Source organism: Emydura macquarii, unplaced genomic scaffold (genome assembly GCF_026122565.2).
Source record: "Emydura macquarii macquarii isolate MOO-44397 ecotype Brisbane River unplaced genomic scaffold, CSIRO-AGI_Emac_v2 contig_1876, whole genome shotgun sequence".
Lineage (NCBI taxonomy): Eukaryota > Metazoa > Chordata > Testudines > Chelidae > Emydura > Emydura macquarii.
Window position 1 is genome coordinate 8365656 of NW_027132013.1, and position 14584 is coordinate 8380239.

General features: G+C 38.3%; 1 protein-coding gene across 2 annotated transcripts in view; it reads right to left on the minus strand.

Moving 5' to 3' along the window:
* LRRC4C (leucine rich repeat containing 4C) overlaps window positions 1–2912 on the minus strand; it is a 118734-nt gene extending 115822 nt beyond the window's left edge. The window contains exons 1-2 of one of the 2 annotated variants that reach the window (XM_067557581.1): window positions 2848–2912; window positions 1119–2423 (exon numbers count right to left, since the gene is read on the minus strand). The gene's annotated coding sequence lies outside the window, so the exon portion shown is untranslated. Of the gene's footprint in view, window positions 1–1118; window positions 2554–2847 lie in introns of those variants that run through there. The other variant, XM_067557580.1, reaches the window with a different exon arrangement.
* Window positions 2913–14584: the final 11672 nt, after the last annotated feature.

Consider the following 14584-nt stretch of genomic DNA (forward strand, 5'->3'; position numbering starts at 1 on the left):
TGCACATGGAGGCCAGGGTTGGGGGGAGGGAAGAAGAATATCTAATAAGCAAGCAGTTCTGCCAGCAGAAAAGAGAGGAGGAAAGTGGCACTATCCCCCACTAGCACACAGGGACCCCAGTTATTTCAAACACCATGAGCCCACCTTTCTCTCCTCCTCCTCCATCCCCCATTTCTGTAGACAAGGACAGACATAATTACTTGATACAGACTTGGCCCATTATCTGCCCATTACTCCTAATCAGGGAAACCCCCTCAGAGACAGGGAGTCTTTTTTTCTTCTTCTTTTTTTAAGTTAACTCCTAATGCCACAGAATACTCTCTCTTTATCGACAGCAAAGCTACAACTGCTATGAAAGTCCTCTGGGAGCCAGGCGGACTTACCACCAAACCACAGCAAATTGCCTACGAGATCTGGAGTACATCGGTGGCAAGTGTAGCAGTTTTCTAAACTCTCCTTCAATAGGGAATATCCATCCCCTCTCGCTGCTTTTAACCATCCTTATTCACTCGGTGCAAAATGGAACGTTTCTCTCCATACTGCCTCCGCACCGTCTCCTTTCTGCCCCCAGCCAAAAGCCATCCTTCACCTGCCTGCCTTGTTATCATATTTCCAGGATAATACACCGTGTTGATCTGCAATGTCAGATCGCATAATAAAAACTAAATTGGATCGCTTCGATTTCCAATGGTTAAAAAGGTGGTTTGGGGGGGGGGGGGGAGGGGGAATCGTTGAGCATCAAACTCCTCCGGCTGCCGTGCAACTTGCCGAGGTTGTACAGTTTGGGCAACCAAGCAGCACCACACCACACACTGCAGGGGCTTTCTTAGGAGAGGTGGGTTTTTTTTTGGCCAGTGAACATTTCCAAACGCCGCAGACCCAGGCACGCAGGCATCTGCAGCATCCTGTCGGGGCTTGGATTTGACTAACCATAGCATTCGATCTATGATGGTTAAAGGGTTAGTTACATCCCCCCCCCCCCCCCACACACACACACAAAATCAGTACTTATAATTCATCCAGATTCTTTTTTTTTTTTAAAGGGAGGACAAACATCAGCGGCGGGGCTTGCTTTCTTTCCCACGAAATAAGAGTAATAAAAGATCAAAGGCACTCACTGTATTTTCAGATTGCACAGAAGACTATCCAGATGGAAATCCGAGCGTTTAAGGGAAGAGGGGAAGGGGTGGCAAACTATTTCATTTCAGCAGCAGAGCCAAAATTAAAAAAATAATAATAATAAGGAATTAAATTAAAAATAAAATATCCAACTGCAATTTTCCATCAATTTCAGTCCACACAGGCTCCAATCCAACCCAACCTGCTGATTTTTTCCTCCCTCAACCGATTCTTCTTGTCCACCCCCACCCTTTTTTTCCCGTCGCTCTTAACTTTTCTGCTTAAAATTGTCGTAGGTGTATCATTAAATTCCTGTCTTCTTTGGGGGATTTTTTTTTTTAAAAAAAACCTAAGCATTTAAAAACCCCTCAGAGCAAGAACGGTCCTTCTCCTTTCTGAAACTTTTCATTCCAATCTGGATCCTTTGCCTAGTTTCCTTTCTCTGAGGGTTTCTGCCTTTCTGGCTCCTCTGTTCTCCATTGCCAACTACTTATTGTTTTCTTTGGAGGATAAAGAGGGGTTTCTTTTTAAACAACCCTCTATCTGAACTGAGACTGTTTGCCTTTAACGCATTTTTGTTGTGACTGTTAAGATCCAGGTCTTCCCAGGCAATTTTCTTCTTCCCCCTTCTTTGCTGCACTATCAATTATCCAATCCATGTGTTTCCACGTTAGATCGGGGTTTCCCATTCTTCTGGTTTCCCTATTTTCCCACACACACACCTTCACCAGAGTCTCCTCTTACATTTAGAATTTTTTGTTAAAACAATAAACTTTCTTTCTCTCTCTCTCTCTCTCTCTCCCCCTCCAAAGATCTGATTAGATTTCCAATCACAACCCAGTGCGCAATTGGATTTTTGATTTCAGCAAGAAGCCAGCCATCAACAGCATCATCACATCTCTCTTCAAACTCCACGTTATATCCTTTTGCTTTCCCTCCAACTCCTCTGCATTTTCATAATCTCACATTCAATGGAAATGGGGTGGGGGGAGTGGAGGAAAAGTCAAGGTTCCCACCAGCTGTCAAGAATAGATCCAGCCCTTATTTCATTTTTTTTTTTTACACACGTGGGGTGGGTGTTTTTGACACTCCCTCTTCTCTTTGCCCCCACTTCTCAAAAACTCCTGACGTTAAAACTCCCCCGATGGGGCACAAAAGCTCCCTGGGGATGCGTGATTTGTCCTCCTAACTGGGAATTTCACAAGAACAGGGTCCCCTTGCTTTTCATTTCGGCTTCCTCTCCATCTTTTGTCCAGCAGCAATAAAGATCCAGCAGTTCCGAGACGGATAAACTTCTTCTATTCCTTCTTTGGAGAGAGAGAAACACATACAGAGAGAGCCCTCCAATCTCTGCCTCCCTTTTCCTCCCCCTATCTACTGCAATCGCCGCTCCGATCTCATTTCCAAGATCAGCCCGGTATGTTTCAGATCTACAAGTTGGTATCCCCGTCTGCACAGCAGTGGCTTAGGCTCCCATCTTCTTCCACATTCCAGTTACCTTCCCCTTTCCTTCCCCCTCCCCTCCAAGATGACACATTCCCAGGAGCAGTCGCTTCTTTCATTCCTTATCCCAGAAATGCACAGCAGAAGCCTTTCCTCCCTGCCATCAGCTTCAGCTCGAAATCTCCTGTGTGTGTGTGTGTGTGTGTGTGTGTGTATTTATATCTAGCCAGTTCCAGTCAGCTGCTGCTGAGAGTAGCTTTGCTCTCTCTCTCTGCCCCCCCCCACCTTTGCAATGGCACCTCAGGGTTTCCAAAGGTCCAAGGGTCAGTCTTTGTGCCTACACTCGTCCCTTACCCCGTCTTCGATTCTCTCTCCTTCCCCCCCCCTCCCTTTTCTCTGCTTGTGATCAGTAAAATACAATTACCCAATTACCTCCCATCATCTTAGCACTGATTGGTCAATTGCATTAACGCTTGATGTCAAGGGAAAGGATATTGGAGCTCTTGTGATAGGGCACTGCTGCCACCAGGCGGACAAGCTGGGAAGAGGCTCGGTGTTACCTCAAGAAACCTCGAAGCGAGGAAGGAGTAATTGAAAAGCAAGGACTCGTCTTGAGGAAAGGAATGTCAAACCTCATTTTCTTAAAAGCCTGCCTGATTGTGGCAGCTCAACAGTGTTCACAGGTACATGCCTCGCCCACAGACGGATAGGGAAAGTTAGTACAGTAAATTATTTTCTATAAAATCACCCTTAGAAACTGGTTATTTTTCATTTTACTTTAGTAACTTTCTCTTCCTGTGGCTAGGCCATGTACCTGTGACCACGATCTACATATATTCCTTTGCATGTATACATGTTTACATCACACACACACACACACAAACACACATTTAAAACATTTATCTCCATCAGTTGAAAAAACCCCAAGTGTCACTCAGTACAAAACACTGGCACATTAACAGACTGGAAGATTTTAAAATATCTTAGGGTCTCAGGAGGTTTGTGAGTGAGTAGGATAACAATATAATCGCCATGTTTACCCTATGGGCATTACAGTACCATGGCTTATGTTTCTGCAACTCTATAATAAGGCTTGGCTAAATTCGATGTTTATTTTCCAGCATTTTTAAAATTTTAACAATTTAAATTTTCACAGTTGTGCAAAATGATGTGTTTTAAGCATTTTATTTTTATTTTTATTATTTAAATGCTCACAATTGAGGGAAATTATAGGAGGTCTGACAACAGTTATTTAATGACAGTAGACATCGAGATTCAAAAAGTAAAACTTTATAACAATTACAACACAAATGTCAATGCTGCATGTCAGAACACACAAAGTAAATAGCCTCAAATCAAGACGTAATAAGTTCACAAGCAGCATTTTTTCTTATTTTGCCTCTCTCTAAACTTTGATAATTATTTATGGAAATTTTGTTTGTCAGTTTGTGTTTGTACAGTGAAATTGACATTTACAGATAAAAATTAAATCCTTCCAAGCTTACTCATAATATAGACATAGACTATAGAAACCGAAAGGGTTTTTTTCATCCCTGTAGAAACTCCTTCTCCCCAAGTGACAGTTGCTAGGTCAACAGAAGCCTTCTTCGATCAATCTAACTTTGTCAACCCTGGGGATTAGGTCAGCATAGCTATGGTGCTCAGGGAAGTGGATTTTTCAACCCCCTCTCCACCCCAGTGCAGTAGCTATGTCTATCTAAGCTTTCAAGTGCAGACCAGGCCAATTCATAGACTTTCAGATTGTCTGTGCCGTATCCATCACTGATGTAACTCCAAAGGGATGAATCTGACCTAGGATGTTTCAGAAGTGGGGGAGAGGGAAGAGGGACTGGAATTGCAATGCAACATTCTGTTTGAGTTTACAAACTAAGGCTATGGTCTTGCAAATGTTTATGCACATGTTTAACTTGATGTAAATGGAATCGCTATTCACATGCTCACTGTTAAGCATGTTCATAAGTGTTTGAAGGGTCGGGCCTAAACTCAGTGGAAGTTCTGACATGTGGAAAGCTATAGATGGAAGTATTTATATGATGAAGGCAAGCAAGCAGAGTATGGATGATACACTCCCCACTCCTTCATTTGTTGCTCTCATAATCAGAAAGAAAGTATTTATAGATCAAACTCCTCCACATGCACCCAAAAAAGAATGAGCCAGGCACTTTGATGATAATTATAGTGGATTCCATAAATCAAACAGTTGTTTCCAGTTATTTTTTGCATGCAATATCACAGTCACACTGTCATTCTGCTCTCTAAAATAGTAATATATAGATATTAGGCATCCTTATTTATCCTAGCTCTTCAATATGAACTTGGCTCTCTGCAATAGTAATATATTCATATTAGTATCCTTACTTATCCTAGCTATTTGTTATGAACTTGGCAAAAGTGAAAATGAGAAGAAAAGAGAATGGAAAAGTCACAGTTACAAGTTTGGGACCTGAAAATGTAGTTATATACATATTTATTTAATTGTAGAGTATATTTTCTGGTTAAGTTCAGTTCAGTTCAGTGACAAATTTACTGGATCAGTAGCAAAGACTCAGTCCCCTGTTGTACATTACACCTGATTGTGTTGACTCAGTGAGAGAACTTGTGCAGTAACATTCTACTTAGTATGAATAAGGAGATCATCATCTAGCTCTTACTCAATTATATATTTTAAGGCTTGATTCCACTGTAATTGAAGTCATTGGCAAATGCACATTGACTTAAATGGGTGGAGGATCTGGACCTGGATCAACAACAAGTAGCCCAAATTTGGTTGTTTTCTAGGCATGTTGCATGCTATTCAATAGGGTTTTGTGAAAAGTGCTGAGGGTATGCACCAGAACTGATGAAGCAGTAGAAAAGAATATGTGTTAGGTAGCTGGCTGCTCAAGTTCCTATCTGACTGTATAATGCTGCTGGATTTTATGTTGTAATATTAAGCAAGCATTAGGACTCCTAGAGCCTTGTACAAGTACTTTTACCTTTTTACTATTTAAATATAAATAAATAAATATCAAAAGAAAGATTTTTTTCAGAAGTGTAAAAATAAATGTTTACACCAAGTTTTTGGGGGTTTTAAAATATTTTTTTTATTACGGCAAAGTTACAACTAAACATTAACATACTACATTGTACATTACTAATTTCTTATTCAGGATCAAGTTAATATTCAAAGAGCCTGGCTAAACATTGTGGCTTTGTTTTTAAACGTGTCTTTAACACTTTCCTACTAAAGCTAAGAGCCTGTGAACAAATCTGAAGTTTTTTGTTTGTTTGTTAAAATCAAATGGTCTTTGTAATTGGTGATATTCAGCTTTTGTGGATCTAATCTGATTCTCAAATGCAACTCTCTGCAGTAGATACAGCAGTTCTTTTGACTCAGACTAATATTCATTTACCCTTTCTCCAAAAATTTGCATCTTTATATAGTTTTGATGTCATTCCAAATGGCATTAAAATGTGAATTTTTAACTGGTGCCAGTATTTATATTTTAATATATATGGAGAGAAAATACAGTAGGTAAAGTAGATATGATTTAACCCAAAAAAATAGTAACAGGACAGTAATATGCTGATAAAGTACATGTACGAACTGAAGAGAAAAAATCAAATGAAAGAGCCCCATTCAATTACATCACATGAAGAAAACCAACTAAATATTGATAACTTTTATAAGTGCTTTTATACAAATGCAAGAAATTTAAATATTAAGAAGGGTGAACTTGAGTGCCTGGTATTAAATGATACTGATATAATAGGCAACACAGGAACTTGGTGGAATGATGATAATTAATGGGACATGGTAATACCAGGGTACAAATATATATAGGAATGACAGAGTAGGTCATGCTGGTGGGGGAGTGACACTATATGTGAAAGAAAGCAAAGTCAAATAGAGCAAAAATCTTAAACAAATCAAACAATACCACAGAATCTCTATGGATAGAAATTCCAGCTTGAATAATAAATTGGAATGTACATTCTGATTTGATATTACTGATTGTGAAATGCTCAAGGAGATTAGAGAGGTTAAAAACCAGAAAACCCAGTAATAAGGGGAATTTCAACTATCCCTAAATTGACTGGGAACATGTCATCTCAGGACACCATAACAGAGGCTCAAACTGTATGTATATCCCAAATAACAAAAACAGTAAAAGGACCAAAAAATGCAACCATGCCTAAACAACAGTGTAAAAGAGGTGATTAGAAGCAAAAAGGCATACTTTAAAAAACTGGAGGTTAAATCCTACTGAGGAAAATTGAAAGGAGCATAAACTCTAGCAAGTCAAGTGTAAAAGTATAATTAGGCAGGACTAAAATGAATTTGAAGAGCAACTACCAAAAGACACAAAAACTAAGTATTTTTTTAAAGTTCATCAGAAGCAAAAAGCCTGCATTATAATCAGTGGGGCTATTGATCAATCCAGTTACTAAAAAAGCATTCAAAGAAGATAAGGCCATGAGAAGAAAGTAAATAAATTCTTTGCAGCGGTCTTCACTGCAGAGGATGTGAGAGAGATTCATTTTAGTTGACAAATCTGAGAAACTCTTCCAGACCAAGGTGTCAGTAGAGGAGGTTTTGGAAGAAATTGATAAATTAAACAGTAATAAGTCACCAGAACCAAAGGGTATCCACCCAAGAGTTCTGAAGGAACTCAAATATGAATTTGCAGAACTACAAACTGTGGTATGTAACCTATGGCTCAAGTCAGCTTCTGTACCAGATGAATGGCAGATAGCTAATGTGACACCAATTGTTAAAAAAGGCTCCAGAGACGATCCCAGCAATTACAGGCTGGTAAGCCTAATTTCAGTACCAGGCAAATTGGTTGAAACTATAGTAAAGAACAGAACTATCAGTTATACAGATGAACGTGATATATTCGGAACAATCAACATGTTTTTTGTAAAGAGAAATCATGCCTCACCAATCTATTAGAATTCTTTGAGAGGGTCAACAAACATGTGGACCAGGGTGATCCAGTGGATATAGTGTACCTGGACTTTCAGAAAGTCTTTGATAAGGTCGCTCATCAAAGGCTCTTAAGCAAAATAAGCAGTCATGGGATAACAAGGAAGATCCTTTCCTGGATCAGTAATTGCTTAAAAGACAGGAAACAAGGGATAGGAATAAATTATCAGTTTTCACAATGGAGAGAGGTAAGTAGTGGGATCTTCCAAAGATCTGTACTGGGGCCATTGTTATTCAACATATTCATAAATGATCTGGAAAAAGGGGTAAAACAGTGATATTGCAAAGTTTGCAGATGATACAAAATTACTTAAGACTGTTAAGACCAAAGCAGACTGCAAATATTTACAAAGGGATCTCACAAAAGTGGGTGACCGGGCAAAAAAATGGTAGATGGCATTCAATGTTGATAGATGCCAAGTAATGCACACTGGAAAACATAATTCCAACTATACATACAAAATGTTGGGTCTAAATTAGCTTTTACCACTCGAGAAAGAGATCTTGGAGTCATTATGGATAGTTCTCTGAAAACATCTGCTCAATGTGCAGCAGCAGTCAAAAAAGCCTAACAGAATGTTAGGAACCTTTAAGAAAGAGACAGATAAAGGACAGAAAATATAATGCAATTTTATAAAGCCATGACATACCCTCACCTTGAATACTGAGTGCAGTTCTGGTCACACCCTCTCCAAAAAGATATATTAGAATGAGAAAATGTACAGAGAAAGGCAACAAAATTTTTTAGGGGAAATGGAACAGCTTCCATAAAAGGTGAAATAAAAACACTGGAATTGTTAAGCTTGAAAAAGAGAAAAATGGGGAGCAGGGATACGATAGAGGTCTATAAAATCATGAATAGTGTGTAGAAAGTGAATAAGGAAGTGTTATTTACTCCTTTGCATAATACAAGTACCAGGGCCCCCCAACTAAATGAAAAGGCAGCAGGTTTAAAACAAACATAAGGAAGTACTTCGTCACACAACACAAAATCAACCCATGGAACTCATTGCCAGAGGATGTTGTGAAAGCCAAAAGTATAACTGGGTACAAAAAAAAAGAATTCATGGAGGATGAGTCCATCAATGGCCATTAGTCAATATGGTCAGGGACACAACCCCATGCTCTGGGTGTCCCTAAACCTCTGACTGCTAGAAGCCAGCACTGGATGACATGGGGTGGATCACTTGATAAATTGCCCTGTTCTGTTCACTCCCTCTGAGGCATCTGGCACTGGACACTGTCAGAAGACAGGACTCTGGGCCAGATGGACCATTAGTCTGACCCAGTATGGCCATTCTTATGCAGAGTAAAACTACAATTTCCTCTTGTAAAATTTGCTATTTTTAATGTGCTAACTATTTTTTATCAACAAAGAAACTAAATGACTAGTCACTCAGAACATAACTCCAAAACAATCTGGAATCAAAATGTCTTATCGAATTTCCAGGCTTACTGGTCAGCAAGATGCCAAATATCTCCAATATATATATTTTAAAATATCAGCACATTTAATCATTCATCAATGCATATATCCATTATGCAAGTAAATGGTAATAGCTGGTCAAAATTGCCTGGATGAAATATTTTTTCCCTGACACTTCCTACTAATTGTTTTCTTCAGTTTGTTTTATGCTGATTTTGAGTCTTCAATCTTTCGCTTTGCATGGAACTTTCAGAAGCCAGCAATTCCCTGCAGATCACTTTGGAAAATCCACTTCTACTGTATTCTACATTTCACATGGAAGTACCATGGGAGACATCTTGGACTACGCGGAAGGAATAGAACACCACCTAGACATCCATCCACACACTTACAAAGCACAAACACTGACACAGACAAGTCCAAGTGGGAAAAGAAGTGGAAAGGGATATATATATATATACTCTGGTTCCATCTTCACATGGTCACTCACCTGTTGCTCCATTTTGGAAGAAAAGTCTTAAGGAGGGTAGCAGCTGCCTGAAAGATGAATGGAGCTGGAATTGGCCTAAATGGATGCTGGAACTACAATCACACTAGTGCTGGAGGACTAGGACTGGACCCTAGACAACTAGGAGTTCTGGCTCCTCATAGGGAGCCACAGACCCCTCTTACCATAGTGCATTTAATTATCTTGCAGCTTGTGATACACAAGGCCAAAGGCCATGATCATAGTCTCAATTACTTCACGTTCCATTTTTCGGACCAAGAAGATTATGGCCAAAAGGTTTAGCAGTGAAGATAACTAGTTACATTCTGACAAGTAGACTGAAACAACTCACATATGTTTCTCATCAAACCAGACAGGTTTCCCTGATCCTAGGTAAGGGAGAGTATCAATACTTACTGGCATGTGACAGAAAATGTTGATGTAATTGGCAACACAACAGCAGGTTGCAATAGCACAACTGTCCCTTATTGGCAGCAGATGGGGGTTAAAGAACTGAACTTCTATATATGTGTGTGGCATTGAGAAGGGCTAAATGTAAAAGACTGGACACTCAAAGTGGTCAATCATTTGGTGGAAGGGAATTCTCTCTAGTTCCTAACAAAACAAATATTCTAATATATTGCTGACCTGCAGATCAAGAGAATGAGATAGACATCAATTACACAGTCTGAGAAGCCTGCAGAGGAGTAAAGAAATTGTGCACAAACTGGCAAAGTATACGGAGAGGCATGACAAAAAAAGTAAAATAAGACCATTGTGCTAATAAAAAGGAAAGTGGGAGGCAGTTTCAGAGCTATCTATCTGATCTGATACAATTACATTTCAACCTTCTTTGTATATAGTCACAAAAGCAAGTCTGGAAAATAATCCTCCTTCTTCCTTATAATAAATTGCTGACAAGAAGTTATTTGTACATGGAAACAACACTGTCATTTCGGTTCTTTTCAGTCTGATACTTTCCATAAGAAAGAAAATTGCCTGAATCGGATCCAAAGTCCATTGAAGTCTATGAGAAACTTTCCATTGTCTTCAATGGGCTTTGGATCAGACCCTCCCAACTCTAATTAACTGAACAGTTTGTCTCAGGAACTAAGGGATGGTGATAATCTAATAGTATATTTCATGGAGATGGTGATACAGTAAAAAAAATAAATAAAGCTTGATTTTGATCTGGCTCACACCAATGTTACACATATACAGTTTCACTGATTATTGTTGGTTTACTCCAATGTGAGTGATACAAATTTCATCCCCAACGCCTTCAACATTAGACACTAAAAATGACAGTCCAGACATACTATTTTGTATATATAAGGATCCGCCAGCTCCTTTTAGATTTAATCTCATTCTATTGACACTTCCCAAATGTGAAATTTGATTTCACAGCTATACAGTTGTTGGAACACTGGTTGATTAGGAGAAGTCAAACTACAAGTCACTGGACTTAAGACAGGGTTAACAGAATGAAATTTAATGTCCTGAAATACTCAGGAGGTCAGACTAAATGGTCTGTTTGTCTCCTCTGTCCTTAAACCCTTTAAGCTATGAAACCATAAAGTATTTGCTGGGAAGGAAAATACCAGATGCTGCATCTTCCATTTGTAAAGATGTTCTTTGTAAACTTGATTCCACTTCACACAGTGACACACTCAGCATGTTTGTTTGAATCTTGTGTTGCTAATCCAGCTGGAGAGCTGCAGACACAAATATCACAATCTGCAGTTAAAAATGTCTGAGTTTTAATGTGCACAATTCTTCAATGTAATTCAAATGACTGAACAGAAAGATCAGCTGATCTGTGAAAAGGAATCCAGTGGCATCCGTGTTTCTTCGCAACAAGGGCCAAACAATTAGTGACTGAAAGTCTTGTGAAAGAAAATAAGAAGCCCTCTACTCTTTGGGTAAAATTCTCCTTTCCAGTCTGCAATGAGATTCTCTTCTTCACCTATCTGAGAGGACTGTACATAGAACGAGCACAGAATGAGCAATAGAGATGAGCCCTGTGAATCAGTGAGGAAAAATGTGTCCATAATATTTAAGTGAAGAACAGCTGCATTAATGAAAGGGTATAAAAAGACTAAGTTATATGAAATACAGAGAGTTAAATTATTTCTAAGTATCTCTTTGGACCAAACTGGGAGGTCCAGTGCCCAAAGTTTTACTAAAATTAATTTAGGTTCCTATCAATTTAAGCCATAAGGGCTCAATCCTGAGAGGGTGCTAAGCACCATCAAGCCCTATTGACTTTAATGGGACTTGAAGGTGCTTAGCACCTTACAGGGTCAGGTCCATACAACTTATGGCATGCATATGGTTAGAAAAGTGATTCTGTAAAAATGTCTCCTTAATAGTCAATGAGTGAAATTCTGGCTGTATTGAAATCGATGGTAAAACTCCTACTGACTTCAATGGGGTCAGAATTTCATCCAACATATCTACCTCTCATGTGACTTTGAGTTGTGTCCACTATCTGTAGGTTCTTTCTCTGTATTCAACATCTGTGTCCAGAATGTTCTCTTTTAATTACTCTTGCTCCAACTTTATTGTACAGTTATCATAGCAGAGAAAGGTTAAGCTATTTCTTGTCTATGCCTTAAACTAAAAAACCCAAGGTGATTCAGAGTCTGTCCTTTACTCACCTCCACTAGGTAGGCATAAGGAGTGTAGGTGTCCCTGTCAAAAACACGGGATGCTGCAAGAGCTGGGCAAAGTAGAGTGTGTCAGGTTGGACAATCCGGAGGTACAAATTACACAAATGACATCTCTGTGGTCCTTTACTAAATTCACATCACAATCTGGTTTAATTTTCACCTACAGCAATGAGAGTAGATTAAGAAGGAATACATAGCTTGATTGCCACCACCATAGGAAACTGGGGCTCTCCAAATTGTATTCCTAAAGACAAGTGTGGTGGCAGCCATTATATGCCATTGCAGTGGTAAACACAGCAAACAACTAGAATTGTACACACACACAAAAACCTGAAGAAAAAAATATCAAGAACAAAGATTTTTCCATTTCATTCTGTATTTTTAAAAATGGTCAAATTTTGCAAATTTCCTATAAAATGTCTTTTTTTTTTTTTTTTTTGACATTGATGAATTTTCACTCAAAAATGACCCTATTTTCAACAAAAACCCATACAAGTTCTGATTCACTAAATGGCTTGGAACCAAACACCAAATGTTTTCATTCAAAATTTCCCACTTCAAATTTTGTCACTTTCACAGCCTCAAGCCCTCATTTTACAATATGATGCACACAAAAGTGGACTTCTTCATCCAGACTGAGCACCATGGAGGTCAGAATCTGATTCCAATTACACTGGTGTAAGTGAGGAATAACTTCTTCAAATTCAATGGAGTCACTCCAGATTTATTTAGGTGTATATGGGAATGTATTTTGGCCCTTAATATTACATTCATGTGTAGCTGCTTTTGTAAATGTCAGTAGAGTGACATTACTCTCTTGCTATTAAATTGGATTCATAAGATTGCAAATCCTAAAAGCACAGACAAGTAGACATGAACATGAATGATAGAGTACTTTGGGAATTATCTCTTTTACTTAAAAAGTGACAGCAATTTTTTCTCCATGTTTTTTAAGTAGCAAGAATATGATGCATTGACATAGAGATGGATGTTGCAGACATCTTAATTTCTTCTCCTGAGAAGTTATTGACTGGAAAACATAATTCTTATTTACCTGAGACTAGAATCTTAACCATATACGCCTAAAAATACACATGAGAATTCAACCAAGCAGCCACGTTGCTCTGCAGCTCCAAGCAGGAGAAACACCTATGGGTCTAAGTTCTGCTATGTTGTTCCCCTACTCAGTATAGACTCAGGGTGATGTTTTAGTGAGGAGGAAAAGGACCTCACACAGCTTAACAGAGAATACTGAGCCAAGGATGAGGAAGCATAGGTGGTTCCAAAGTCCCCATCATCCAGCAGAATAGTGCTTCTGCAGGCAGCAATGAAAGCCCTTGAAGAAAGGTATAAAGTGAGGAAACAGGGAGATCTGCACGTGAAGAGCCTGACAGACAGAGGATCCTTGCCAAGAGGAAATATGTTCATGGCTTAAGTATATAACAACTGCGCTTTACACATCTGCTCTACGTGAAGTTTCCTACATTATTTTCAAGTACTCACAGCTGAATGTTGTTAGACTTCACCGTAGTTTAGGAGATACTTTCACTTTAAGCCACTTTTCAAGGGCTTATAACTTTCCAAATAAATTAACCTCTGGATTGAAATTTCATATATGTGTTCTCAGCCCAAAAGGTGATCATAGTTTCTGGAGGTAAGAAAAAATTCTACTTGCCCTTTTTTTGAGACTTCTCAACATAAAATAAGTTATATTTTCTCAGCATTTAAATTCTTTTCAGAGGCTTTTTTTTTTTTTCTGTTTATATAAATTAAAGAAGGCTCCTCTTTAAACATGGATACCTGCCATTTAGTTCATCATCAACAAGCAAAAGTGCCTTTGGCATGTGGGAAGAAACTTTGTTTAGATCTGTCCAAGTTTTAGGATTTGCAAAATAGTGTTTTTACGCTGGGAAAAATTAGATTTTTATATGATTAATGTTGGTAAATATCAGTTTCACTGTACACACAACAACTGATGAAAAATATTTCCATCAATAATAGTCAAAATTGACAGATAGACAAAGTAAGAAAAAATTTTCTTGAAAATATATTATAGTCAAAATCCAATCATTTAGACTTTTGAATTAGTCTTGTTACAAATGAATGAGCAAATGACTTGTAAAAACAAGTATGATTTCTTGATTTAAGGATAATTATTTTGTGTATTTTGACATGTGATGTTGACAATTTGTCCTTTAACTTTTTGAATTTCAACGTTAAATAAATGTCTGACTCCCCCATTACTTCCTGCAACTGTGAAAATTTAAATACATGGAACAGTTAAAAAATGCTCAAAACCCATAATTTTACACAATTGTGGAAATTTACATCAATAAAAATCTTAAAAACGCTTACAACTAAATATCAATATTAACTGTCAAAATTACAACAACAACAAAAAAAAATCAAATTCTGCCAAGCTTAAAGGTAACATACATGCACAGTTC